This window comes from Ovis aries, chromosome 1, assembly GCF_016772045.2.
Source record: "Ovis aries strain OAR_USU_Benz2616 breed Rambouillet chromosome 1, ARS-UI_Ramb_v3.0, whole genome shotgun sequence".
In the NCBI taxonomy this organism is placed as follows: Eukaryota; Metazoa; Chordata; class Mammalia; order Artiodactyla; family Bovidae; genus Ovis; species Ovis aries.
The window spans coordinates 99,056,772-99,082,982 of NC_056054.1; the positions used below are offsets into that span (position 1 = coordinate 99,056,772).

Below are 26,211 nucleotides of genomic sequence, written 5' to 3' on the forward strand. Positions count from 1 at the left end.
TAGAGATTATCATACTGAGTGAAGTAAGTCAGACATAGATATCGTATATGACTTGTATATGAAACCTAAAAAAATGATGCAGATGAAATTATTTAAAAAACAGAAACAGACCCACAGACATAGAAAACAAATTTATAGTTACCAAAAGGGGAAGGGGGGGAAGGATAAATTAAGAGGTTGGGAGTACACTGCTATATATAAAATCAACAACAAGGTCCTACTGTATAGCACAGGGAATTATAGTCAATATCTTATGATAACCCATAAGGAAAAAGAATGTGAAAATTATATATGTATAACTATATAGAGATAGAGATATACAACTGAATCACTGTATACCACAAACTGAAACAACATTGTAAATTAACTATACTTCAGTTCTTAAAAACTCATTAAAAAAAAAACAAACTCCAGTTTTTTCTTCTATGAAGTACAGATACTAACAACGTTAGAGTATTTCTTGGAGACTTAAAAAGACATTTGTAGATCACCCAGAACCTGACGAACCCTCAATAGAAAATAACATTATTGTGGTTTTTGCAAGAACAAGACCTCTTAATTTATGGGCACATGTTGTACAAGCAAGCTCATGGAAATAAACGGGCTAGACGTACACAGTGGGCAACTCTGTTCAGGAGTTCAGAATGTTTGGGGCATCATGGATGGCATTTTTGCCCACACACAACACAGCATTTTGTACAAGTGGTCAGGAACAGAAAAGTAAAAAGACATCCCAATGCTTTCCATTTTTTTCCTATCATGTCACATGGAGAAATTGGTAACAGTTGCATAGCTCATCACTAGAGTAAACAAATGAAGCTTTTTAAGGCTGGAGTGACCTGCCTAGGGCCAAGTGTCCCAAGCTCTGCCCACACTCCCCAGAGGGGAAGGGGATCAATATTTGGATATGCTTGAATAAAACAAGAAAACATCATTGAGGGCTTCCCTGGTGGCTCAGTGGTAAAGAATCTGCCTGCCTACGTAGGGAACAGGTTGGATCCCTGATCTGGGAAGATCCCACGGGGCACAGAGCAACTAAGCCATGTGCCACAATTGTTGAGCCTACACTCTAGAGCCCAGGAACTGAAACAACTGAGCCCACATACCAGAGCTACTGAAGCCCACACCCTCTAGAACCTGAGCTCTGCCACAAGAAAAGCCACCACAGTAAGAAGTCTGCGCCACAACTGAAGACCAGCCCTGCACTCTGCAAATGAGAAAAGCCCAGGCAGTAATGAAGACCCAGCACAGCCAAAAAACAAATAAAAATACTTAAAATTCATTGAGAGCAACTAAATAAAATTAAGCAAATGAAGATTTTACCATATCCATTGATTGAAACTTCAGCACTAAAATAGTTCTCCAAACTGATCTACAGATTATTGTATTTCTAATCAAATTTCCCACAGGGATTGTTTGTTTTTTGGTGAAACTCGACAAACTGGTTCTGAAAAATAAGAATAAGGAAGGAGTTGTTCTCCTGGGTAGCAAGATACTAGAGAGACAATAATTACTACAATATGGCACGGCCACAAGGTAAACTCTAACACTGGAACAGACTAAAAAGCCCCCAGACAGACCCATACAAATAGAAACAATATGACAAAAATGGAGGACAAGGCAGGTCTTTTTTCAATAAATTGCTCTGCTGTATTCCTTTCAGGTCTGGTTTATTTCATTCAATACGATATTTGTAAGATTCATCCATGTTGTTGTGTGTAGCTGTAGTTCATTTGTCTTCATCCTGGGATTCTGTTATGTAATGTCCAAACAACAGTCAGAACTTGGGGTGATACCTGCCCAGGTGGCAACACAGTATCCACATTGGAAGGGATCTATATCTTGGCATTGGCGTACATTAAGAATCTTGGATCTCTCCACCTCAATTGTTTTTATTGTGATAAAGTATACATAACATAAAATTTACCATTTTAACCATTTTTTAGTGTCAGAGGCATTATGTACTTTCACATTATTGTGCAACAATCACCACCATTCATCTCCAGGACCTCTTTATCTTCCCAAACTGAAACTACACGTCTATTAAACAACTGTCCCTTGTCATCCCCTGGGGCTCTGGCAACCAACATTCTATTGTTTGTCTTTATGAATTTGACTACTCTAGGTACCTTGTACAAGTGGAATCACACGATATTTGTCTTTTTGTGACTGGCCTATTTCACTCAGCAAATATCTTCAAGGTTTATCCATGTTTAGCATGTATTAGAATTTTCCTTTTCAAGACTGAATAATATTCCATTGTGTGTATACACCATATTTTATGTATTCATCCACTCAGTGTTGAGTGGATTACTTTTGGCTATTGTGAATAATGCTGCTATGAACATGAGTGTACAGACATCTGTTTGAGTTCCTGCTTTCAGTGCTTTTGAGTATATACCCAGAAGTGTAATTGCTGGATTATATGGCAATTTTATGTTTAGTTTTTTGAGGAACTGCGGTACTGTGTTTCCACAGCAGCTGCTCTATTTGCATTATCATCAACAGTGCACAAAACTTCCAATTTCTCTGTATCTTCACCGACACTTGATATTTTCTGTATTTTTTAAATAATAGTCATCCTAATGGGTGTGAAATGATATCTCCTTATGGTTTTGATCTGTATTTCCCAAAAGATTAAAAATGTGCTTATTAAACTTTTGTATATCTTCTTTGGAGAAATGTGTATTCAAGTCCTTTGCCCATTTTTAATCAGATTGCTGGATTTTCTGTTATTGAGTTGTACCAATTTAATTTTTTTACTATGCAAAAAGACTCAAAGAGATGAAGTGACTTAACCAAGTCACTTAACCCCAAGTTCAGAGCAGAGCCATGGATAAAAAACTTGGGATTTTAGGGATACGAAGATGGTTTAATATCTACAAATCAATCAGTGTGATAAAACACATTAACAAAAGGAAGGATAAAAATCACATGATCATCTCAATTGACACAGAAAAAATGACAAAATTCAACATCCATTCATTTTAAAGTCTCATCAAAGTTGGTATAGAGGGAATATATCTCAACATAATAAAGGACATTTATGACAGACCCACAACTAACATCATATTGAATGGTGAAAAGCTGAAAGCCTTTCCTCTAAGATCAAGAATAAGACAAGGATGCTCACTCTCACCACTTCTATTTAACGTAGTATTGGAAGTCCTAGCTACAGCAATCAGAAAAGAAAAAGAAATAAAAGGCATCCAAATTGGAAGGGAAGAAGTAAAATTCACTATTTGCAGATGACATTACACTTAGATAATACTTTGACAATACTTTGGCTACCTGATGTGAAGAGCCAACTCACTGGAAAAGATGCTGATGCTGGGAAAGATTGAGGGCAGGAGGAGAAGGGGGTCACAGAGGATGAGACATTTGGATGGCATCATCGACTCAATGGACATAAGTTTGAGCAACCTCCAGGAGATAGTGAAGGACAGGGAAACCTGGCGTGCTGCCGTCCATGGGGCTGCAAAGAGTGGTACGTGACTGGGAGACTGAACAACAGTGACAACAAATGACACTAGAAACCCCTAAAGTTTCCACAGAAAGTTGTTAGAACTTATAAATGAATTTGGCAAAGTTGCAGGATACGAGGCAAATATGTAGAAATTTGCTATTTTTCTATACACTAGGAAGGAAGGAAGGAACATCACTCAGTCATGTCCGACTCTTTGCGACCCCATGGACTGTAGCCTACCAGGCTCCTCTGTCCATGGGATTTTCCAGGCAATAGTACTGGAGTGGATTGCCATTTCCCTCTCCAGAATAATGAACTATCTGAAAGAGAAAATAAGAAAACAGTCTTGCTCAAAATTGCATCAAAAAGCATAAAGTACCAAGGAGTAAACTTAAGGAAGGAGGTGAAATAACTGGAAACTACAAAACACTGATGAAGGAAATTAATGATACAAATAAATAGAAAGTTAACTCATGCTCTTGCATTGGAAGAATTAATATTGTTGAAATGTCCATAACTACCCAAAGTAATCTACACATTTAATGCAATCCATATCAAAATGCCTATGACCTTTTTCACAGAACTAGAACAAATAATCCTAAAATCTATATGGAACCACAAAGGACCCTGAATTGCCAAAGCAATCTTGAGAAAAAAGAACAAAGCTGAAAGTATCACTCCCTAACTTCAGATTATAGACTATACTACAAAGCTACAGTAATCAAAACAGTATGGTACTGGCACAAGGCATACACTGGAACAGAACAAAGAGCCCAGGAGTAAATCCCCACACAAGGGCAATTAATCTAGGACATACAATGAGGAAAAGACAGTCTCCACAATAAGCAGTGCTAGGAAAACTGGAGAGCTACATGCAAAAGAATGAGATTATAACATTTTCTCATACCTTACATAAAAATAAACTCAAAATGAATTAAAGACCTAATTGTAAGACCTGAAACCATAAAACCATAAAACTTGTAGAAGATAACATAGGCAGAATACTCTTTGACATAAATTGTAGGAATTTTTTTTTATCTATCTCCTAAAGTAAAAAAAAGAAAAAAAAATTTTTTAATGAGACCTAACTCATCTCGTATGCTAGTAAAGTAATGCTCAAAATTCTCCAAGCCAGGCTTCAGCAATATGTGAACCATGAACTTCCAGACGTTCAAGCCGGTTTTAGAAAAGGCAGAGGAACCAGAGATCAAATTGCCAACATCCTCTGGATCATGGAAAAGCAAGAGAGTTCCAGAAAAACATCTATTTCTGCTTTATTGACTATGCCAAAGTCTTTGACTGTGTGGATCACAATAAACTGTGGAAAATTCTGAAAGAGATGGGAATACCAGACCACCTGACCTGCCTCTTGAGAAACCTATATGCAGGTCAGGAAGCAACAGTTAGAACTGGACATGGAACAACAGACTGGTTCCAAATAGGAAAAGGAGTACGTCAAGGCTGTATATTGTCACCCTGCTTATTTAACCTCTATGCAGAGTAACATCATGAGAAACGCTGGGCTGGAAGAAGCACAAGCTGGAATCAAGATTGCCAGGAGAAATACCAATAACTTCAGATATGCAGATGACACCACCCTTATGGCAGAAAGTGAAGAGGAACTAAAAAGCTTCTTGATGAAAGTGAAAGAGGAGAGTGAAAAAGTTGGCTTAAAGCTCAACATTCAGAAAACAAAGATCATGGCATCTGGTCCCATCACTTCATGGGAACTAGATGGGGAAACAGTGGAAACAGTGTCAGACTTTATTTTTGGGCTCCAAAATCACTGCAGATGGTGATTGCAGCCATGAAATTGAAAGACACTTACTCCTTGGAAGAAAAGTTATGACCAACGTAGATAGCATATTAAAAAGCAGAGACATTACTTTGCCAACAAAGGTCCGTCTAGTCAAGGCTATGGTTTTTCCAGTGGTCTTGTATGGATGTGAGAGTTGAACTATGAAGAAAGCTGAGTGCTGAAGAATTGATGCTTTTGAACTGTGGTATTGGAGAAGACTCTTGAGAGTCCCTTGGACTGCAAGGAGATCCAACCAGTCCATTCTAAAGGAGATCAGTCCTGGGTGTTCTTTGGAAGGAATGATGCTAAAGCTGAAACTACAATACTTTGGCCACCTCATGTGAAGAGTTGACTCATTGGAAAAGACTCCGATGCTGGGAGGGATTGGGGGCAGGAGGAGAAGGGGACGACAGAGGATGAGATGGCTGGATGGCATCACCGACTCGATGGACATGAGTTTGGGTGAACTCCGGGAGTTGGTGATGGACAGGGAGGCCTGGTGTGCTGCGATTCATGGGGTCACAAAGAGTCTGACACAACTGAGCGACTGAACTGAACTGAACCAAATAAAGCTTAAAAGCTTTGCACAGTAAAGGAAACCATCAACGAAATGAAAAAATAACCTATTGAATGGGAGAAAGTATTTGCAAATGATATGACTGATAAGGGATTAATATCCAAAATAGATAAACAGATCATACAACTCAATATCAAAATAAACAATTCTGATTCAAAAATGGGCAAAAGACCTGAATAGACATTTTTCAAAAAAGAAGAAATATGGATGGCCAACAGGAATATGAAAATGTACTCAACATCACTAACCATCAGAGAAATGTAAATCAAAACAATAATGAAATCCCACCTCACACCTGTCAAAATGATTATCATCAGAAATTCTATAAATATTAAATGCTGGAAAAGGTGTTGAGAAAGGAGACCCTTCAGCTGTTGGTGGGAATGTAAACTGGTGCAGCCACTATGGAGAACAATAGGCAGTTCCTCAAAAAACTAAAACTAGAACTACCATATGATACAGCAATCCTCCTGTTAGGCAAACATTTGGAAAAAGTGAAAAGATTAATTTGAAAAAATACATGTACCCCATGTTCATAACAGCATTGTTTATAATAACCAAGATATGGAATCAACTTGAGTATCCGTCAACAGATGAATAAATGAAGAAAATGTGGTATATAAACTGGAACACTAGCCATAAAAATGAATGAAATTCGGCCATTTGCAACAGTGCAGATGGACCTAGAGAGCATTATGCTTAGTGGAGTAAGTCAGACAGAGAGAGACAAATTGTGTGTGTTATCACTTATATGTGGAATCTAAAAACCAAAACAAATAAATAAATATAATAAAACAGAAACAGACTCACAGATGTAGAAACAAACTAGTGGTTACAGGTGGGAGAGGAAAGGGGGAGGGGCAAGATAGGGTATGGGATTAAAAGTTTAAAAGGACTATGTATAAAATAAGTAAGCAATAAGAATATACTGTATAGCACAGGGAAATATAGCCATTATTTTGCAATAACTTTAAATAGCATATAATCTATAAACTTATTGAATCACTATGTTGTATACCTGAAACTAATATTGCAAATCAACTATAGTTCAATAAAAAATAAATCCAAGGCCAATGTCCTTCTACAACACCAGTCTGCCTGGGTTAGTACAAGATTCTAGCCTCCACCCTTTACATTTCAGATAAATCCCTGATATGTTCATATTTTTACTCCAACTTCAGATCTGATTATCCTTGTCTTTTTAGTAGCTCATTAACTTACGTGGAGCCTGATATTTTAAGCTCCAGCGGTTTTCTGCCCCTGACTGTCAATGTTTATGACAATCTCCTCTGTTACTCCCTAGATTACTCTGGCCTCATCCAACACCTGAAGAAGCATTCTGTTTAGTCTGCATACCTTTGGAGGAATTTATTAGGCCAGGGTCCAGATACAGAGTTGAGATAAATGTTTTACAGCAGTACCAGGCAATGGGCAGGAGGAAGGGCAAAGTCATGGTCCTCAGCTGGTTCACACACTGTGGCTCCACATGATTGCTGAGTTAAACTTTCTAGTGTTTTTTCAGCAACCAGGTAGCAGGTCAAGGCAGGTCTGAGGACCCCTAGAGAGCTGTGACTTATTAATACTTGGAAGTTGGCTACAAAGGACACTTTAGTAGTTATTTCCTCCCTCTTCCTTTTCCCAGTTGAGGGGTCAGAATACACAGTACTTTTCCACTGGTAGGGGCGGGGGCGGGAAACAGGTGCCGAGCAAGAGCAGGCCATGTCCTCGGTTCCTGAATGCATCAAAGTCTGGGTACTCTTGGAATACCAATTAGGGTCTATCTTTACCTCTTTCTGAAAGACACAAAAATGGAGGATCAATGATCCTTGGGGAGTTTCCAGCTTCTCAGGGGCCCCAAAGGGACAATCTTAGGGGCAGGTAAACAAGAAAAGTGCCAGAGACCTCAAGGCCACAGCCTCGGCCTGACTCCAGCCCTCACAGGGAGACTGAGGACCATCCCATTCAGGAGTGAAAGGCCAGTGAGAGAGAATCAAGACAAGGAACAGATTAATGGACCCAAGTCTGTGGCATGATTTAAAAGACACCCCTGCCTCAAAGTACTGCCTCCTTCAGGATGGTCTCAGGACTTCTTGACACTCTAGTTAAGAGAACCAACTAATTCATGTGCATGCTATTTTTCCCCATTGCTTAGAATTTTAACATGCCAGAAACACACACACACATACAATACTCACCTTCATTATCCATTGAAGAAAGTACCTCTTCTCAGAAGCCCCAGTCAGATTAAAGATGATCCCAACTGATATACCATAAGGTGGTATACAGCCTCTACGCCCCCAGCTACAGGAGTGCTACAATGGATCCCTTGCTAAACAGTATCTTTTTCCTTTCCCCTAGATCAGCCTGGAAATATTCCAGAGGACAAAATGTTAAGTCCCTGATTCAAAGGCTTGGGCATCAGGAGGCCTGGGATTCCTAGGGGCTGTAGGAAGGCTGAAGAAGTGCAGATGTCACAAAATGCAGGAGGCTAGTTTCCTCAACCCCTTTGGCCAAAGACAGAGCTCGACAGGAGACTTACAACAGAGCTCAGGACTGGAACTCACACCTGCCACTTGTGGGGCAGCTGTCAAGAGGCTATAAGCAGAGAAAGATAGGGATCTGCAGCTTCAAAGCCACATGCTGTGTGACTCTGCTGTCTAATAGGCAGTGAACTGCAGAAAGGAGCCTTCTTCCTATTTGCTCACATGGCACAGTGTGGCTTTGCGGTGGCAGTGAGGTGGCACCCCAGCCCAGAAGACACACAGAGCTGTGACTGCAGCCATTTCTGCCTCCAGGCTGCTGTATCCTGAAAAAACCTGGTATATCGCCATATGGATCAGCATGTGGAGCAGGTGGCAGTGTTCAGCCTGCCGAGCCAGCAGTTCTGCAGGAGGGAGGCCTGGCTGCAAAGGAACTGGTGTCCTCTGTGACCAGGAAGAGGTAAGACACTCTCCTGTACACCAGTGACCTGGGCAGATTTCTTCTGCCTTCAGTTTAAAACTTGAGGTCATTATTCCCAGTAAGCCATTCACTACAGACTAGAAATTGGGATTGAAACTGTGAGAGGCATTGCTCCCAGAGCCTGCCTTGTCACCCTAATACCTATACCCCTGAAGCTGCCACGCCATCCCCATAAAAAACAGCCCTGACTCTCTCCTCATGATGTTACCAAGGACTCTGGGCAAGAGGCCAGTAGAGACAGAGGCAGGGGGTGGGGACTGAAATGCCTACACAGCTTTGCTCTAAATGCCCTCTGGCCCTGAAGTTTGTTTTCCTTCTAGAAAACTATTGGCTGTACCAAAGGGGTCAGTTCACCCTTCCCCAGGGGAGACGCTGGGTCTCCCACCAGGCCCATGGAGCCAGGAGAGGCAGAGGCCAAGACAGAGAAAAGAAGTAGATCCCTTTTCTCTGTCAGCCTCTGACATGCTTCTTCACATGGCCTGTTGTCCGGGTTGCTCTCACAGCAGTCACAAAGCAAGTGTAAGCCCCAGGTCAGACCCAGGATCAGAGTGATCTCCCCAGCCAACACCCCACACACAGTAAGAGCCCCACGCGGAGGCAGCCAGGGGAGCCTCAGGGGGAAATGTGACAGAATAACAAATTTTCCCTGACGTGCAGATGTGGCCTCAGGCATTTCATTGCCGAAAAGTCTGATGGGGTCAAGTGAAATGTGGAAATTAGCCACAAAAACTAAAGTGATCTTTGGCGACAGTGAATATACTAGGCTCCAGCTATGCTGAGGCAAGCGACAGGTCTGAGCCCCATGCACACTTCACAAGGGAACTTTACAAACCAGACTCTGTTTGGAGCAGAGTAACAAAAATGAAGGAAATATTGACACTGTGCCAGAAGGAATAGGTGAAGAAACTAAGGATATTTATCCCAGAAAGAAGAAATGTTAGATAAAATGATTAACTTTCTTCAGTGATTTGATGAGATCCCACATAGAGAAGGGTTCCCCTGGTGGCTCAGACAGTAAAGAATCCGCCTGCAATGTGGGAGACCTGGGTTCAGTCCCTGGGTTGGGAAGATCCTGTGGAGAAGGAAATGGCAATCCACTCCAGTACTCTTGCCTGGAGAATCCCATGGACAGAGGAGCCTGGTGGGCTACAGTCTATCGGGTCACAGAGTCAGACACGACTGAGCGACTAACACACACACGTGGAGAAGGAATCCGGGTAGTGCTAAAACTCAGCATTTATTGAGTACTTACTATGCGCCAAAAAAGCAAGCTAATTATTTTATGCACACTTTCTCATTTAATCTAAACATCTTATTTAGATATTTTAGAAACATATTATTTCCATTCTACAAATCAGGAAAATTCAGAAAAGCTGAGAGACTTGCCCAAGGTCACATACCTAGTGGGAGAGCAAGCAGATGAGCCCAGGCCTGTGACTCAGCCACCATCCACAGACATGTTCTGTGTGGCGCTCTCAGCAGAATTAGGAGCAATGGTTGGGTGGAAGTAAAAGGAAGGCAGTTCTGAAGGCAACGGGAGGGAGAATTTTCAAACAACTGGAGGGTTCAACAAAGAATAGTGGGTGGATGCTGTGAGTGGTCATGAGCCACACACAACTAGAGATGGAGGCCGAGGATTCAAGAAGTATTAAATAACGCAGTTGTCAAGAATTACAGCAACAGCAGCACCTGGGAACTTATTAGGATCCCAGATCCTTGGACCCCACTGCAACCCTACTGAATCAGAAACTCTGTGGCTGGGCCCAGACATGTGTATTTTACCAAACTGTCCAGGTGATTCTGATACACACTCAATTTTGAGAACCACTGACAAGGAAGCTTCTACACTCTGCCAGGGACTGGACTAGATGACTGTGTTTGTCCCTTCCATCTCTAAGACATCACAGTTCTACAGAAGTGAGATACAAGTATGACTTAATTAACCAGATTTTAACACAGAGCACTTTATAGTAATATCCTGGAAACAATATATCAGCTGTTAAATTGTGTTATTGGACTCAGGCACCTCAGACACGTGAAGGCTGACAAGATAAATATCTGGGAGACTGTGGACACTGGGGCTGCCCCTCCAGCCAGCAAGCAACCTACATTCTAGCCACCTCAGCCACTTCACTGGTTTCCAAACAAGCCCCGAGTGGCCCCACTCCTTGTTCATTCCTATTATTCTTCTATCTGAAAAGCACTTACCTTTTGAAATTCTCTCTTCTTTAAAAGCTCAATTCAAATGTCACCGTTCATGAAAGTGCCCAATAGTGTCTGGTGCACGGATTAGTCTCTCTTCCGGCTTTCCTTCTCGGGTGTCCTCTCACTTCTGGGTGACTTGCAGCACCTGGTGCAGTCGGTCGGCTCTGGCTCACAGGGGTGGGGCCTCAGCAGAGAGTGTTCTCCTGAGAGGAGGCCAGCACTCAGGCACGTCAACCCCCCAGTGCCTACCATACAATGATTCTCAGTGAGGAGGGATCAGAAGCGGCATCTTAGGAAAATGATTTAGGCAACTATTTACAAGATGCACAGATGCCGCCTCACTGTAAGAAAGAAGCCCTCTATGATTCAGTTTCTAGCCCTGAGGTCTTTGCAGAACTTTGAGGTTTTTGCAGTAACCAGTGTGAATACATAGCTATGCCGTTGGGGCTCAGGGGGCCCACCTTCGTGCATCTACAGCCCTGTTATGTTCAACTCCTCTTCATGTTCATAACAATCTGTGTTATATAATCCCTGGATGATGAGAAATGCTGAATGCCCTCACAGCCAACCTTCTAAGTACCCCACAGAGACAAGCATGGACAAATCTCCTTTTTAGGGAACAGGAGGTCATAAATTTGACCACTATTGTATGGACAGCAAAGAAGGATACTGGGTTACCAGATACCAGGTCCAATTTAAGAGTTCGTGTCAGCAGGGCCAGGTGTCCTGTGGGCTGTGGTGGGCTGGCCTTGTGACCGGGATGCTGGTGAGAGACATGGAAAGGGGATGAAAGACCCCCCCTTCTCAACAAGGGTTTCTATACCACAGGCTCCTGGAATTGACTCATTCTGAATACTGAAAGCTGAATACTTCAGTGGAATAACAAGATGTTCCTGATGTATGTCTCACCTGACAACGCCCAGACAATGGTTTCCTTGTCCACTGAAAGGACCTCAAACTCCAGAAGTCCTGTTACTATTTGGGGGTGGGGCACAGAGTACTAAAAACAGGAATTCCCTGTCCACACAAGTGGAGAGGGACTCTAGTCATGAAAAATGTCACCCAACCCAATTAGGGCTCCTGGGTAGCCCAGCACTGGTTGGCAATCATGGTAGAGTTTGCTGCATAACCAGGGGATTCCTGTTGTGCTGAGTCCCCACTGGCACAGGGCCTGGCCCAGCCTTGCAGAGGTTAGAGCCCAGAGTTTCTCATTCTCAGACCAATGCTCTTTCTACCAAAGTACACAATCTAGAGTTTAGGAATAATCGTCATGGTCTCCCCAGCCATCAACAACCAAGGAGGAATAGAATAGAATGGAAATGGGTGAGGGGGTCACGAGTGAAGAAATAAGGTCAGTCACCCACCCCCTCACCTCTATGTATAGGACCATTTGACTGCCGCCATCCCTCATCTCCCTTGCTCCCCCCGGCCTCCCTGCATCACTCCTGGCCCATCTTCCCCTTCACCCTGAAGCAGCTCTGTTCTCTGTCCTGTGCTGTGCTTAGTCATGTTGGACTCTTTGCAATCCTACGGACTGTAGCCCACCAGGCTCCTCTGTCCATGGAATTCTCCAGGCAAGGATACTGGAGTGGGTTGCCATGCCCTCCTCCAGGGGATCTTCCTGACCCAGGGATCGAACCCAGGTCTCTTACATTGCAGGTGGTTTCTTTACCATCTGAGCCAAGACCCAGTAATTAGACTGATTATGGAATGTGGCTTAGGAATGAACTCAGGACAGGAGAGGCGTTGTCTAGAGAGTCAAATGGCAGACTCAGGATATTTGGAGTCAGCAGAAGCAGCCCCACATAGATTAACAGGCCCATCTGGAAAGTAAAAAGTAAAAGCATAGAGAATAAAGACATAAAAATGCCATCACTTAGTCTGGGTCAGGACGTACCCACGAATCAATTTTTGGCAACTTCACAGCTGAGGGAGAAGAAAGAATAACCTGGCAAGGGCCTTCCCAGAGGAGACTGACCCTAGATCCCAATGTCTCTATCAGGACCTTGGTGTCCTACTCCTAAGCCAAGTCCTCTCTCAAGAAAAGACCAGACGCCTTACTTTATACTTGAGGGCACATTCTGTCCTTATAGTGTCAAGACATTAAGATATTCTAATTTCAGTCTTATCCTTATAGTGAGCTACCAAGTGAAAAATCTTTGTCCTTCAAGGTGAAGAAAACAAAGAGTGGTTTTTCTCAGCCTTTTCAGCACCTTAGTCTATTTCTAACACATGCAAAAAAAAAAAAAAAGACCATATATACTAGTAATGAAGACACCAGCAATGACAGAAGAGGGGGATGGGGTTCCAACAAAAATGAAGAGCAAGTTGAGGGCTGAGAGCTCATTCACAGAGCTTTCACCAGGGCCCCCAGCCTGAGAGCAGGAAAGAACTTCTGTCCTGAGGTAAAGAGGCCCACTGGGGACCTGGGGCCTGGGAGCGGGCATGGGACAGTCGACAGGACTGGTCAGGCAAGGACAGGCTTCCAGTGAGGTCCCTGGGAAGCCCCATGTCTTAAAATGTTCTTTGCCCTCAAGAGCCTGGGAAGAGAAGTGTTCCTCAGGCCCACGAAGCCGGCATGCTCAATCTTCTCCAGGAGGCATTCGGGGGCACACCCTGTCCTGACAACTTCCTCAGATGGGAAAGAACCACACTGTGTGTTCATGGGAGGAAAAGCCAGGTGAACTCCTTGAAGTAACTGTAGCTGACAAAGTCTAAATTGCTTTTGCATTTCTAAGTCCTCCAGGCTTGTTTCTTCTGTTCAGTCTTGAGGAATGAATGACAAAGGGTCATTCTTATCAATAAAAAGGAGACAGTTAGCAGAGGAAAGTTAGCTAGGCTTGAATCAATTCTCCTCTGGATCCCAGGCCTAGCCTGGTAAAAGACACTAGGCTCCACGGAGCTTGGAGCTGGCCCTCTGAGGTGCCTTGAGGGGAGCTCACATCCCAGATGTAGGCTCTGGGGGTGATGCAAACAAGGGAGGCTTTGGCCACTGGCATGTTTCTGGCAGAGTAAACCTGGAAATTCCAGGGTGAAGATATTGGTTTGGAGACAGTTCTCCCCAAGTTCCAGAGTTAGGCACTTTAGTGGGAAGACCCTTCACCTAGGAATCGGGAGACCTGGTTGCCTCAGTTTTCCCCACAGGCAAAATAAGGAGCCTGTCCTGCAGGACCTCTTAACTGGGGAGCGCATACATTCACTCATGAGATCGTGAATTAGGGAGAAACGTTACATCTTTATCTTCACCAGTCTCTAGTTGAAAGTTAGCATTTGCTTCCGTTATGGATGTAGGCAACAAACCACATTAGAATTTGCCATCAATAGAAATTACAGTTATTTACAAATCTCTTTAGAGTTGTTGCAGATTTTTTAATATGTCATATATGCTCATCACTTCTGTGAAATTACAGTTGTTCATTTAGACTGATGCTACTTCTAAAGAAGCCCATACACCACTCTTTCACGTATTCTTCTAATGTTTGGACAACTGTTTTTATATAATTTGTTTCCTTTGTTATTCTATATATATTATTTTACGAATTTTTAAACATTATTTTGAGAAGATGATCCACAGGCTTCACCAGACAATAAAAGTGTTCATAGCGCATTTATGTTAAGGTTGAGAAGGCCTGCTCTAGTGTTGAGAGGGGTCAGAGTGGGAGGCCTGAGAAAGCAGACCAGTGATCCAAGGGTCTCCTGACTGAACTTTGGCTGACTTACAACTCTGCCTCTACTCTAAGGAAGCTGTGGTGACTGATGAAATCCTGTCTCTGCATGTGTACCCCAATGTTCATCGCAGCACTGTTTATAATAGCCAGGACATGGAAGCAACCTAGATGTCCATCAGCAGATGAATGGATAAGAAAGCTGTGGTACATATACACAATGGAGTATTACTCAGCCATTAAAAAGAATACATTTGAATCAGTTCTAATGAGGTGAATGAAACTGGAGCCGATTATACAGAGTGAAGTAAGCCAGACAGAAAAACACCAATACAGTATACTAACACATATATATGGAATTGAGAAAGATGGTAACAATAACCCTGTATTGTTGAGACAACAAAAGAGACACAGATGTATAGGACAGTATTTTGGACTCTGTGGGAGAAGGAGAGGGTGGGATGATTTGGGAGAATGGCATTGAAACATGCATAATATCATATAAGAAACGAATCGCCAGTCCTGGTTCGATGCAGAATACAGGATACTTGGGGCTGGTGCACTGGGATGACCCAGAGGGATGGTACGGGGAGGGAGGTGGGAGGGGGTTCAGGATGGGGAACACGTGTACACCCGTGGCAGATTCATGTTGATGTATGGCAAAACCAATACAATATTGTAAAGTAATTAGCCTCCAATTAAAATAAGTGAATTTAAATTTTTAAAAAAATCCTGTCTCTGGGCCTCAAGCATTTTTTTTCAATGTTGTGGGAGATCTGCAAAGAGTGGTGTTTGTGAAGTGGTTGCTCACCTTCCAGCTCCTCTGAAAGGCTAGGTCTGGGCTTTGGTAGAGGAGAGAATGGAGCCTCTTCCTTACAATCTTATCCCCACGGGTAATAGTCCACATATCTCAGAAAACCTTGGGTACAGCTTCACGTGCCATTTAATCATCACATTCCCATGATGCAGCTTGAAACACAAGAGGAACATGAGCCTGATTTAGGAACGTGCCTTCCATCACAGGAAGCTTGCATCTGAATCCAAGACTCAGCGGTCTCCCATTTGAAAAGGTCAGGGAAAGGAGACCATGCCCTGCTGGCTGTGGCTGAGGTCACTCCATACTGAGAGTCCACAGGCCCTAGGCAGCCAAGGGAGTTCAGGAAACCCTGGGAAAAGGCCAAAAGGTGAGAGTGCCAGTCTGGTGCCGACCTAGTCAGCGTCCATGTCTTTGCCTGCTCTGCTCTATGAGGGAGATAAGACTTGTCCCACACACGTGGTGGACCCAGAATGTCCCCGACTTCCCGCCCCACCACTTTTCCTATTTAGTGCCAGCTGCATCTCTAGTACAGGCTGTGACCCCAGGACCCATCAGGCCCGGAACTGCATATCCCTACCCTAGACCTCTGCCTTTAGTTTAGGTTTTCTTGGGTGAACCCGCAAGCTCCACCTCACGCCCAAATCAGGGTGCCAAAGCCTGGGCTCAGGAAGACTTCAACCGGAAGGCAGCGCCCTCTAGTGGTCAGAGTGCAGAACCAGCAGGGCTCTGCCTGCATTACACCAAGATGCTCGCTCACAAGCACTAAGGTGACTTACTCCAAGAGCATCCTTGTCCAACGGACCCCGCCTACCCACAGCCCTCCATAACGGCCCATGACAGACTTACAAGCTCTGCTCCAGCTCGGCCCTAGGCACCACGAAGCCCGGTGACTCTTGTATCAGCTCCTGCAAGCTTGCCAGACTTGTCTGCTGCTCTCTTCTTGGAAGCAGTCCCTACACTGCCCCCTCCTGTCCCGCTGCACTAGTCCCTTAGGAAACGCGCCTGGAAAAGGGATATGACCTTCTCAGTATCTCACAGCTAGCTAGTGCAGAGCCAGGTGTTTATTCATTAAGTCCTGTCAGACTCTTTTGCGAGCTCATGGACCGTAGCCTCCCAGGCTCCCCTGTCCGAGGGAGGGGAGGGGGCAGTATTCTCCTTGTCCCAGGCAAGAATACTGCAGTAGGTTGCCATTTTCTTCTCCAGGGGATCTTCCCAACCCAGGGATCGAACATCTGTCTCCTGCATTGTCAGGCAGGTTCTTTACCACTGAGCCACCAGGAAAGCCCAGTGCAGAGCCAGGTCTAGAAGCCAAATCTCCCCCAGTCCACTCACCATGTACCCATAAGGCACCAGCAAACATCTATGATGCCCTAATTCCACTGTCACCTTGAAGCCTTTCCAGATCCCTCATCTAGAATTTCTCCTTCCCTATTCCTTGATACACTTTGCTGCTAAGTCGCTTCAGTCATGTCCAACTCTGTGCGACCCCAAAGATGGCAGCCTACCAGGCTCTTCTGTCCCTGGGATTCTCCAGGCAAGAACATCAGAGTGGGTTGCTATTTCCTTCTCCAATGCATGAGAGTGAAAAGTGAAAGTGAAGTTGCTCAGTCATGTCCGACTTCGCGATCCCATGGACTGCAGCCCACCAGGCTCCTCCATCCATGAGATTTTCCAAGCAAGAATACTGGAGTGGGGTGACTTTACAACCTTATTATTGTTATCAGAGTCCCTTGTGTTACAGCTATTCCTGAATGGGTGGGTGGGAGAAAAGAGGCAAAGAAAATTCCAAGAGAAAGACCTCATAACTTAGGAGTTAGAATTCTTGCTCCCCTATTTAGAAGCTGTGATTTTAAAGTGGTCACAATGCCTCTGTAAGCCTCCATGTGCTTTAGCTCAAATGACAAATTTTTAAATAAACATAATACCTCAGTGTTTGATAACCAAACACAAGACTTCCCTCGTGGTCTAAGAGGTTAAGAATCCACCTGCCAATTCATGGGGCATGGGTTCAACTCCTGGTTCAAGAAGATTCCACAGGCTGTGAACAACGAAGCCCCTTCACCACAACTACCAAAGCCTGTACACCCGAGAGCCGGTGCTCAGCAACGAGAGAAGCCACCACAATGAGAAGTCCACACATCACAACTAGAGAAAGCCCACATAAAGCAACGAAGACCCAGTACAGCCAAAAATTTAAAAAAATTTTAAATGTAAAGTTAACAAAAAAGAACTAAACACAGTCATGTATGTATATGTGCTTGAGACACTGTAAATTGTCTCAAATGTGAGGAACCACTAAAAACATAATCATGGTTAACATTTTTTGAGCCCTTACTCTATGCCAGGTGCTATATAATACGTAGTTTACACAGGTTGCTTTGTTTGACCCACACAACAAATCTGGGAAGAGAATATTATTTTCATCATTTTATAGATCAATAAACTGATTTTCAGAAAGGTTTAAAAACTTGCCCATTATACAGCTAATAATTGTTCAAGCTAGATCACAAACCTGTCATGATTCTACAGACTGCATTTAACCACTAAAATAGTCTGTCTCTGCATTTTAGTCATCTTTCTGTGTCCTGTGTTGCCTGACACATCACGGGTGTTCAGGTTTGTCAAAGGTATTCATTTATTAAGGACTTAGTGTAGTGCCTGTCCCAGGAGCCTAAGAAACTTACTTGTCACACAAGCGAATTTTGGGATCAAGAGTTGGACACAAGCTGCTGGACTTAACCACATCCTTTGGTGGAAAGAATCAATGCAGTCCTCTTTTATCTTTCTTTTCCAATCAGATAATGCTTGGTAATGAGACACAACAGGCTTCCTTGGTGGCTCAGTAGTAAAGAAGCCGCCTGCAGGCCCAGCTTTGATTCCTGGGTTCAGGAAGATCCTCTGAAGAAGGGAATGGCCTCCCACTCCAGTATTCTTGCCTGGAGAATTCCATGGACAGAGGAGCCTGGTGGGCTATAGTCCATAGGGTCCCAAAGAGTCATAACTGAATGACTAACAACATTACATTTTTAATACCCTGCTGAATTGGTTTATTTTTTTCTTTTGTATTTCCAGGTGAATATTTAGTACTTTCACATAAATAAGTGAGGTTGGTCTGTGGACCTTTATATGCTTTCTTTTAGGATTAGAAAGTGAAAAGTGAAAGTGTTAGTCACTCAATTGTCTCCAGCTCTTTGCAATCCTATGGATTGTAGCCTCCCAGGCTCCTCTGTCCATGGAGTCCTCCAGGCAAGGGAATGGGTTGCCATTTCCTTCTCCAGGGGATATTCCTCACCCAGGAATCAAACCCAGGTCTCCTGCATTACAGATGGACTCTTTACCGTCTGAGCCACCAAGGAAGGTATTAGTAAAAAGAAATGAGATTTCTTCCTTCTTCTATGCTGCCAATTTGAATAGCATCAGAATCCAGAGTAGTGCTTTCTGAAAAGATAGTTCAGTTCAGTTGCTCAGTCGTGTCTGACTCTTTGTGACCCCATGAATTGCAGCATGTCAGGCCTCCCTGTCCATCACCAACTGCAGGAGTTCACTCAAACTCACATCCATCGAGTCAGTGATGCCATCCAGCCATCTCATTCTCTGTCATCCCCTTCTCCTCCTGCCCTCAGTCCTTCCCAGCATCAGTCTTTTCCAATGAGTCACCTCTTCACATGAGGTGGCCAAAGTACTGGAGCTTCAGCTTTAGCATCATTCCTTCCAAAGAACACCCAGGACTGATCTCCTTCAGAATGGACTGGTTGGATCTCCTTGCAGTCCAAGGGACTCTCAAGAGTCTTCTCCAACACCACAGTTCAAAAGTATCAATTCTTCGACGCTCAGCCTTCTTCACAGTCCGACTCTCACATCCATACATGACCACTGGAAAAACCATAGCCTTGACTAGATGGACCTTGGTTGGCATAGTAATGTCTCTGCTTTTCAATATGCTGTCTATGTTGGTCATAACTTTCCTTCCAAGGAGTAAGCATCTTTTAATTTCATGGATGCAATCACCATCTGCAGTGATTTTGGAGCCCCAAAAAATAAAGTTTGACACTGTTTCCACTGTTTCCCCATCTATTTCCCATGAAGTGATGGGACCGGGTGCCATGATCTTCATTTTCTGAATGTTGAGCTTTAAGCCAACTTTTTCACTCTCCTCTTTCACTTTCATCAAGAGGCTTTTTAGTTCCTCTTCACTTTCTGCCATAAGGGTGGTGTCATCTGCATGTCTGAGGTTATTGATATTTCTCCCAGCAATCTTGATTCCAGCCTGTGCTTCTTCCAGCCCAGCGTTTCTCATGATGTATTCTGCATAGAAGTTAAATAAGCAGGGTGACAATATACAGCCTTGACGTACTCCTTTTCCTATTTGGAACCAGTCTGTTGTTCCATGTCCAGTTCTAACTGTTGCTTCCTGACCTGCATATAGGTTTCTCAAGAGGCCAGTCAGGTGGTCTGGTATGCCCATCTCTTTCAGAATTTTCCAGTTTATTGTGATCCACACAAAGACTTTGGCATAGTCAATAAAGCAAAAATACCAAATAATATTCTCAAATTTTCCCATGGTTATTTGGCCTTTTAGGTTTTTTTCCCTCTTTTTGACTCTGTTTTCGTTATTTGTATTTTATAGAAATTTATTTCTATTTTCTAACTTGTCAGCATAGAATGCTAGAAAAATACCCTTTATAATTCCTTTGATATTTATGATTTTTTATTCATAATTTTTACTTTCTTTTTCCTTTGATTCAACTAGTTTTATTTTATTGTGTTCCCCACCGCCATAGGACCATGAGCTGAAATTTAAAGGATAATTAAGAGTTTACAGGCAAAGAAAGAAAGGAAAGTATCTCTGGAGAAGTAAACATCATGGACAGAAATATGCAGCTGTAAAATAGCTTTGGGGTATTGAAGGGGATGACAGAGAATGAGATGGTTGGATGGCATCACCGACTCAATGGACATGAGTTTGGGTCAACTCCGGGAGTTGGTGATGGACAGGGAGGCCTGGCATGCTGCAGTCCATGGGGTTGCCAAGAGTTGGACATGACTGAGTGACTGAACTGAACTGAACTTGGCTACAACATCATGATAAGGGTAGGACAGTGAGCAGGTACTAGACTTTGAAGAAATCTCACCAGTGAGTATTATCCAAGTCACCTCATTTTTACTGCATATCCTCAAGAGCCAAAGGCCTGATGGGAACATCCCATTAGTTCAATTCCATCTTTCAGAGGGTGGGAAAAAGGTGTATCTGGTCTTTTGGGCTCCTGGAAGGAAATTGGGGCTCTGCCTTCTACCAACACTCTCACAGGGAGATAATGAGGGGAGAAAGGAGGATGCAGCTGGTTCCATCAAAAGATACTACTGAGTAGCCAGAAGCATGACAAACATCCACTACATGGAATCACTGAAATCTTTCAACTGGGGAGAAAGCCAGGTTCAAATCTGTGTGTTTGTTTTTTCAATATTTAGAAGTAGGCAGCCCCCTCACTTACAAATGAGGAAATAAAGTTCAGGGGAGGACCTGAGACAAGCCAAGGAAACAGCCATCAAGAGTTGAAATCAGGAAACCATAAACAAAATGAAAAGACAATGTATAGAATGAAAGAAAATATTTGTAAATGATGTGGCTGACAAGGGATTCATCTCCAAAATATACAACTCACATAGCTCAATATAAAAAACAAACAAAACGCCGAATCAAAAAATGGATGGAAAATCTAAATAGACATTTCTCCAAGGAAGACATACAGATGGCCAAGAGGCACATGAAAAGATGTTCAATGTTACTAACTAGTGGAGAAATGCAAATCAAAACCACAATGAGGTATCACCCACACCAGTCAGAATGGCCACCATGAAAAAAATCTACAAAAATAAGCGCTGGGGAGGGTGTGGAGTAAAGGGAACCCTCCTACACTGTTGGTGGGAATATAAATTGGTACAATTGTTATGGACAACAGTATGAAAAGTCCTTAAAACATTAAATACTGAACTACCATATGATCCAGTAATCCCACTCCCAGACATATATCTGGAGAAAAATGTACTTCAAAAAGACACATGTAACTCAATGTTCATGGCAGCTATTTGCAAAAGCCAAGACATGGAAGCAATTTAAACGCCCACTGACAGAGGAGTGGATAGAATATGTGGTACATATTTACAATGAATATTACAGTAACTTAAAAAAAACCCACAGTGCCATTTGCAGCAGTGCTGATGAATCTGGAGATCGTCATACTGAATGAAGTAAGTCAGACAGATGTCAAACACAAACTGGCACTTGCCATCTACCTCTACAAGGATTAAATCATCTGCTACTGCAGCTGCTGATCTTCAACACCCCCCGAAAGGGGTTCATGGAGGAGAGCAGAAATGAGACACTGTAGGCTCAAGGAAAAACTGGTCTTCCTAACTATTTAACAGATAGAAGAAAGTAGGGAAAACCACTATCAAATCCCTTATGATTATACAGTGGAAGTGAGAAATAGATTTAAGGGACTAGATCTGATAGATAGAGTGCCTGATGAACTACAGACTGAGGTTCGTGACATTGTACAGGAGACAGGGATCAAGACCATCCCCATGGAAAAGAAATGCAAAAAAGCAAAATGGCTGTCTGGGGAGGCCTTACAAATAGCTGTGAAAAGAAGAGAAGCGAAAAGCAAAGGAGAAAAGGAAAGATATAAGCATCTGAATGCGGAGTTCCAAAGAATAGCAAGAAGAGATAAGAAAGCCTTCCTCAGCAATCAATGCAAAGAAATAGAGGAAAACAACAGAATGGGGAAGACTAGGGATCTCTTCAAGAAAATTAGAGATACCAAGGGACCATTTCATGCAAAGATGGGCTCGATAAAGGACAGAAGTGGTATGGACCTAACAGAAGCAGAAGATATTAAGAAGAGGTGGCAAGAAAACACAGAAGAACTGTACAAAAAAAGATCTTCATGACCAAAATAATCACGATGGTGTGATTATCTAGAGCCAGACATCCTGGAATGTGAAATTAAGTGGGCCTTAGAAAGCATCACTACGAACAAAGCTAGTGGAGGTGATGGAATTCCAGTTGAGCTACTTCAAATCCTGAAAGATGATGCTGTGAAAGTGCTGCACTCAATGTGTAAGCAAATTTGGAAAACTCAGCAGTGGCCACAGGACTGGAAAAGGTCAGTTTTCATTCCAATCACAAAGAAAGGCAATGCCAAAGAATGCTCAAACTACTGCACAATTGCACTCATCTCACACACTAGTAAAGTAATGCTCAAAATTCTCCAAGCCAGGTTTCAGCAATATGTGAACCATGAACTTCCAGATGTTCAAGCTGGTTTTAGAAAAGGCAGAGGAACCAGAGATCAAATTGCCAACAACTGCTGGATCATGGAAAAAGCAAGAGAGTTCCAGAAAAACAACTATTTCTGCTTTATTGACTATGTCAAAGCCTTTGACTGTGTGGATCATAATAAACTGTGGAAAATTCTGAAAGAGATGGGAACACCAGACCACCTGACCTGCCTCTTGAGAAACCTGTATACAGGTTAGGAAGCAACAGTTAGAACTGGACATGGAACAACAGACTGGTTCCAAATAGGAAAAGGAGTACGTCAAGGCTGTATATTGTCACCCTGCTTATTTAACTTCTATGCAGAATACATCATGAGAAACGCTGGGCTGGAAGAAGCACAGGCTGGAATCAAGATTGCTGGGAGAAATATCAATAACCTCAGACATGCAGATGACACCACCCTTATGGCAGAAAGTGAAGAGGAACTAAAAAGCCTCTTGATGAAAGTGAAAGAGGAGAGTGAAAAAGTTGGCTTAAAGCTCAACATTCAGAAAACGAAGATCATGGCACCCGGTCCCATCACTTCATGGGAAATAGATGGGGAAACAGTGTCAGACTTTATTTTTTGGGGCTCCAAAATCACTGCAGATGGTGACTGCAGCCATGAAATTTAAAGACGCTTACTCCTTGGAAGAAAAGTTATGACCAACCTAGATAGCATATTAAAAAGCAGAGACATTACTTTGCCAACCAAGGTCCGTCTAGTCAAGGCTATGGTTTTTCCAGTGGTCATGTATGGATGTGAGATTTGGACTGTGAAGAAAGCTGAGTGCTGAAGAATTGATGCTTTTGAACTGTGGTGTTGGAGAAGACTCCTGAGAGTCCCTTGGACTACAAGGAAATCCAACCAGTCTATCCTAAAGATCAGTCCTGGGTGTTCTTTGGAAGGAATGATGCTAAAGCTGAAACTCCAGTACTTTGGCCATCTCATGCGAAGAGTTGACTCATTGGAAAAGACTCTGATGCTGGGAGGGATTGAGGGCAGGAGGAGAAGGGGATAACAGAGGATGAGATGGCTGGGTGGCATCACTGACTCGATGGACGTGAGTTTGAGTGAACTCCAGGAGTTGGTGATGGACAGAGAGGCCTGGCGTGCTGCCATTCATGGGGTCGCAAAGAGTCAGACACAACTGAGCGACTGAACTGAACTGAAAGCTGAAACTCCAGTACTTTGGCCACCTCACGCAAAGAGTTGACTCATTGGAAAAGACTCTGATGCTGGGAGGGATTGGGAGCAGGAGGAGAAGGGGACGACAGAGGATGAGATGGCTGGGTGGCATCACCGACTCAATGGACGTGACTCTGAGTGAACTCCGGGTGTTGGTGATGGACAGGGAGGCCTGGCATACTGTGATTCATGGGTCGCAAAGAGCCGGACACGAGTGAGAGACTGAACTGAACTGAACTGAAGATATTTTCAGGAGTCGAATTTATGAGTCCAATTCTTGTATCTCCTCATATCTAGGAAAGCACTAAAATCCTTCATGGTGACAGCTTTTCTTCATGACTAGCAGAAAGCTTCATGAGACAAGCAGAAATCTTCCAGAAAAACGTGCTTGATTGCATGTATTCTCTTCACCAAAATAACTTATTTTCCCTGCCTCTTCCCCCTTGCCTCTTTGGAGTAGTTCTCAGCACTATCTGAGGTGCAGTTTCCTGGGTTCCAGTCCTCATTTTGCCCCAAATAAAATAAACTCACAACTCTCACAATTGTGCATTTTTTTAAAGTCAACACAGAGAAAGACAAATACCATATGATATCACTTGTATGTGGAATCTAAAAATAAAAATGGTAAAAATGAACTTTTTTTGATGGTTAAAGGCAATTAATAAAGCATTCAATATTTATTCTTGATATATTAAAAATTCAATAAAATAGAAATAAACATATATTCCTTAACATAATAAAATACTTAGCACAATACTTAATAAGGAAACAATTGAAGAATCGCCCATTAAACAAAGGAAAAAGACAGGACTCATTATTACCACCATTTAATATTTTCTGAAGATATTAGCCAACACAATTAGATAGGAAAAAGAAATCAGAAATATAAAAATAGAAAATGAAGTCATTATCACTGTTTAAAAATAAGATGATTATATGACTAGAAAATCCAAGAGAATCAACTGAAAAATGATTTAAAACAATTACAGAATTGAGTAAGAGACAGTAACTAGGTATGAAATTAATATATAATCATCAATAGTCTCTCAGGTGTGAAAAACACTGAAAAGATAAAAGATATAATGAATGATAACAAAATTAAAATGACAAACATAAAGGATACAATGGGGAAAAGACAATATTTTCAATAGTGACATAAAATATAAAATACTAAGAAATAAACTTAAAAAATGGATAAGACTTTTATTTTTAAAACTTCTAAAAATGCCTGAGACACACATATCAAAACACAAGACTTTTTAAAATGGTAAGGAATATCATTCTCTTGGATGAAATAAAATCAATGTCACTGGAAGCAACCTAGATGTCCATTGACAGAGGAATGGATACAGATGTCGTGTGTATACACAATGGGATATTATTCAGGCATTAACAAGGATGAAATAATGCCATTTACAGCAACATGGATGGACCAAGGACATCAACCCTATAGGAGATGAGCAATTTCACAGAAAGGGATAAACAAATGTCTCTTGAATATATAAAATGTGCTTAACCTAGGTCACGATAAGATAACTGTAAATTAAAACTGTATGAAGACCATTTTTCACTTCTCAGATTATCACTATGTTGTTGGCATGGGTATGAGGAAGCATTTCATATGTTGCTGGTGGAAAGGTATGCTGGTGCAACCTCTGTGGAGGACAAAATGGCAACTGTCTCAAAATTGCAAACGCATATACTCTTTGACCAGCAATGCCATTTCTAGAGATTCATCATTAACAAAATAATGCATGTACAAGGTAGGGTTTAGGAAACCTCCATCAGACTAACCAAGTGAGGTTGCTGCCAGAAACAGGGAGATGGTCTTGGATCTCTGTCAGGCCTTGTGTAGGAGATCCCCTTGTGCTTTCAGGAAAAGTGAGGCCAAGGACACCAGCAGAGCCAACATCTGCTATTCTTGGGGCTGCTGACAACATGCAAGATGCGGATGGAGAGGCTGCTGTGCCCTACCCATTCTTCTGGCAATTGTGGACATCTAGCTTTGTGGTGAGCACAGCCCATCCAAAGATCCCCAGAGCAGAGACAGTCATCAGGAGAATCCTGGGTTCATGAGGGATGGAACCCATGTTTTTTTTTTTTCCTGGTGGGGAAGAAAAGGACCCATTTTTCCTGACACTAATGAAAGGGTGAAAAATATAGTTTATTTTTCTTTTTAAGAACTAATACTACTGCCCTTCCCATCAGATAT

The 26,211-nt window shown here is 42.6% G+C and overlaps 1 protein-coding gene across 1 annotated transcript in view; it reads right to left on the minus strand.

Moving 5' to 3' along the window:
- Positions 1-11,136, minus strand: part of PDZK1 (PDZ domain containing 1) — a 55,233-nt gene extending 44,097 nt beyond the window's left edge. Inside the window, exon 1 of the mRNA XM_012179902.5 lies at positions 11,011-11,136. The gene's annotated coding sequence lies outside the window, so the exon portion shown is untranslated. The remainder of the gene's footprint in view (positions 1-11,010) is intronic.
- Positions 11,137-26,211: the final 15,075 nt, after the last annotated feature.